This window comes from Haliaeetus leucocephalus, unplaced genomic scaffold (genome assembly GCF_000737465.1).
Source record: "Haliaeetus leucocephalus isolate CR32 unplaced genomic scaffold, Haliaeetus_leucocephalus-4.0 Scaffold439, whole genome shotgun sequence".
In the NCBI taxonomy this organism is placed as follows: Eukaryota; Metazoa; Chordata; class Aves; order Accipitriformes; family Accipitridae; genus Haliaeetus; species Haliaeetus leucocephalus.
Genome location: NW_010972875.1, coordinates 2,513,044 through 2,517,313, shown reverse-complemented (window position 1 = coordinate 2,517,313; position 4,270 = coordinate 2,513,044).

The following is a 4,270-nucleotide window of genomic DNA, read 5'->3' as shown; positions in this document are numbered from 1 at the left end:
GCCCTGAGGGTGCCGGGCGTCCCGGCGGGTGTCGTGTCGTGTCGTGTCGTGTCGTCGTCCCCCCCGGGGGCAAACGGGAGGACACAGGAGGCGGCGGGGTGCCGCGGCTGAGCCCGGCCCTGGCGCGGCCCCTCGCCCCGACAGCCCCGGGCGGCGCGGAGCGGGGAGGAGCGCGCTCCCAGGTACTGACGGCAGAAGCGGGACGAACGGCACGGCTCGTCTGCGCTCGCCGAGCTGCTGCCTCCTCGTGTGACGGACAGCAGGAAACCGAGGCTGTTTGAAAAAGAGTGCGGCTTCTCGCGGGCGCTGGACTAAGGCTACTTACATTTCTTTTTGAAGTCGGTACAAATGAGGGATGATCTCGGAAGAACCCTAATTTGGGATAAAGATTATAAGCAAAATACAGACATGGAGTCACCTACTTAGACTTTAAGCATTAGGTGCCTATGTGGGGCTATCTTTATTTACTCTTTACTGTCCACCGTGTGATAGTATGGAAAGGACAAAACAAAGGACCCAAGAAAAGATTTTAGCCCTGTCTGGTTTTTGACATCCTAACAACAGTGTAGCCAATCCTCCCCATAAAAAAAACCACAACAAATTACATTCACCTGGAGGCCAAGAGGGAAACAGCCCAGAGGGACTCAGTTTCCAGCTTTCCTCCTCTGTTGCTCTGTCCCGTACACTCCAGAATGAGCTGGAATTCTGCACAAGCCAAGCGGCATGCGGGGGGTGTGTGTGTGTGTGTGTGTATTTCAATGAATTGACCTGTAACTGTTTTTTTTAGCGTTTAGTCTCAAACTTCAGAACTTAATAGGACTTCTATTCTCTTTTTTGTGCCAACCCATCAACCACAGGAAGTTCTTTATGGAAGTCACTGTCACAATGCTCTATTTCTGCTAATTCTGAGAGAGCACAGAGCAGCCTGGCCTCAGATCACAGCCCCTTCAGAGAAATCACTCAGATGAATCCTATTCAGTGCTCTGAGAAGTTGGCTAGCTCCATTCCCACTACGGGGGGCTGAAAATCCCATTCCTAAAAAGAGCTTGTTAAGTATTGTGAATATGTTATTCATGTTGAAGAATGCTTTTTGTTTATTTGTGAATAAATTTTCTATAAATTACACCCTTTCAAGTTGGAGCTGCTCACTGTTATCAGCTGAAACGTATTATTTCTATGTGCTATCATTTATACACTAAACCACATATTAATGGCATGTATGGCATGAATAATGAGTACTAACTGGGTAAATTTTCATAGAAATAATGACATGTACAGATATTTGGAAACCTCTCAAAGTTCATTAGCATGTTACCAGAATGCATGTGAACAAGAGAAATGCTACACATTACTTACAAAGATGTTAATGAATATCCTTCTGCACTACTGATCAGTAAAAGTAACTGTTAAGATACCCCTCTGGAAAAACTGTGAGGTAAAAGATCAGGGGAAGCGAAGAGTAAGAAAATCAGACAAAAAATATGTTGTTTGGCTGCTTTTGGAATCATCTGCCTTCTCTCCTCTAGTGCTTTGGTAATGATCCTTCAGCAGAAGCTCCCCTAGCCTCTGCGTCTCTCTGGCTGGAAACAGATCTGCCCTCAGCTGCAAAATTGAATTTGAAAAAAAAAAAAAAAAAGAAGAGGTAACTGAATTTCACTCAGGAAAATTGATTGTGTTCCTCCTGCCAGAATTAAAGAACAGTTAATAGTGCATTGATTGAATAATTATAGCTTATAGCATAGTGTCTTTGAGAGAAGCCTGAGTTGCCAAGCTGTTGCTCTGTCTAAACAGTTCCTATAACTTCACTTGGGTTTTGGCTGGAATCCCCTGAAGATGCCACAGTAAGCCTCTTTGGCCAGTTTGATTTCTTCCAACTTTTTGGGCAGAAGTATAGTCCAAAGAACACTGAACTCTCTTTCTTGCATAACAAGATATCTGGCATCAGCTCGGTCTGATTGCCCTGAAGCTTCGGGGACAAGGAGCTCGCTGTTCAGGAGCTTTTCCCTCCATTTTGTCAGCCTCTGTCTGAAGCTGAGCTAGACCAGGTGCCACATAACTGCAGAGAGAGCTATAAAGAGTGATTGGGATTTCCCGGCCCGACTCTGCAGTACAGGCCAAGGTAGGGGGAAAATCCCTGGGTATGGTATGTATGCAGCATATGTATCGCAGGCATACTGAGGCTGCTGAGCGATGCGAGGTCACTGTGAAGGTGATGTATGGGAGGAGGAGCAGACACCCTGGAGCCAGCAGAGTAACTTGCCGGCGTTGCCAAGTCCTGAATCTGAACTCCCATGAGGGATATAGCTATCCAGGCACTTTCCAACAGCATTTCAATGGGAACAATCTTAGCATCCCTTTTGTCCTTTGTTTGAAGGGTGAGGCAAACGAGGAAGGCGCTGCCCGTGTGGAAATGTCACTGAAATTCTGCCATGCTTCTCAAAGGCAGGAGAGAAATAACTGCAGAAAAAAACCAGCATTTGCGCAAGTGAAGAACGACATAGCCACCAAGACGTTGACTTTGCAAAGCACCCTGACAAAGTTACTACCACTGACTCAACTGAAGGAGTGGTGGCAGACAGATGCAGGTCCATGGACCATCTCCTCTTTCTCCTGAGTGCCTCAGGTTGACTACAAATCAAACAGATTTTCTTCAAGATGGTGGAAAGCGGTCATCAGGATCCTTCACAGCGTAGGCTCAGCCGTGTCACTGAAAACCTGTTTGAAAGTCCTTGCCTAATACCTTCTGGGACTGCTCTGAACAGAGCGGCCGGAACCACGCAACTTGGAAAGTGCCACAGTCCCTAAAACTTCATGAGCTAATGGGACTAAAAGAGGCTGAAAAAGGAAGAACAGCCAACTGCTGCCTGCAGTTGCTCCTGTGCTTAATGTCATTTTCATGCAAACAATACAGTGTAAATGATTTCAAAATATCAGATAATCTAACAATTAGATCCTTCCTAGTAGCCCTTCCAGAAAGTGAATTTCCAAGAAAGAATTAGAAAACCAACAGTATTTCACGAGAAGCCCTAGATACTGGATTGGAGAAAAGTTATATTTGTTTGACCACAGATCAAAACCAGATAAATCTGAGTCATAAAGGATGGAGTCATTTTCCTTTCTTTTTTCCAGTTGTTACCAAAACCAAGTGAAGTTACCAAAAGAAAAAATAAAATAAAACCCCCAACCAATAAAACAAGTAAATTTACTAACTTTATACTTTTTTTCTGGGAACTTCAAATACTGTAGCTAATTTTACTTGAATCTTGTTCGAAACATGTGGAACCATTACTAAATTCAAATTAATGCTAAAATTTCAGAGTGGGGTACTTTGTGGGGTATTTAAAACATCCCTCTTCACCTACACTTACTGAACCGAAAAGCTTCAGATGGATAATGAATGTTGTAACTCCTGCTCAGTATGGCTGCAGCCACACACGCTTTTCACACCACGTATAAACTAAATGGCATTTGCTTGTTAACTGTGTTATTTCTTTAGCCGTAACACCACAGCAGTAAACTGCTTTATTTAACTTGTAGATAGGAAGAAAAATTAGTAAAATGACCACAAGTAGTGCTCATCAATGTTTTCTGGCAAGTTTTGGATTTTATGTTGGGGGGGGTTTAAGGGCTTGGTCCAACTTTGAGAGAACCAATCTCTGTGTGTGGTGGTTAAATAACATATCATTTCTTCTCAAAGCATGGCAGTCCATGAACACGCCTGCGCTCTGAAATAAAAAAAAACAACCAAAACCAAAATGACTGTAAAGCTCCAAAATCACTCATGGCTGCAAGTCAGCCACAACACAGGGTATCTTTGGACCATGTCATGCTGTTCAAATTGTATTTCATGGAGTGACTGCTGTGTTGGGTATAGTGTTTTCTCTTTTAGCAAAGTAGACTGTAGAGACAGTCTTATTTGTCAGTTAGAAGACTAGGAATCAGTTTGCAACCTTCTGGAGAACTTCTAAGCTCACAGGTCTTCTGCTGGTGCAGCAGGTGTTACTACTACAGATTGCTCTCTAAGAGCAATATAGCTACAACAGAAGAGAAATCCTGAAAGAAATTCAAAGAAGTTTAAATTTCAACTCAGTCTAAGTTCACAAAGAAGATCATTCCCAAGTCAAAACAGTATGTGATTTCTGTAATTGTCAACAAACATGGCATTTTGATAAATTATATATCTGATGCTACTTTTCTGGCTGATGGAAGAGGTTTATCTAATATATGTTACACATTTTTTTGGTTGTCATTTGGCTGTAAGCTGCAAGGC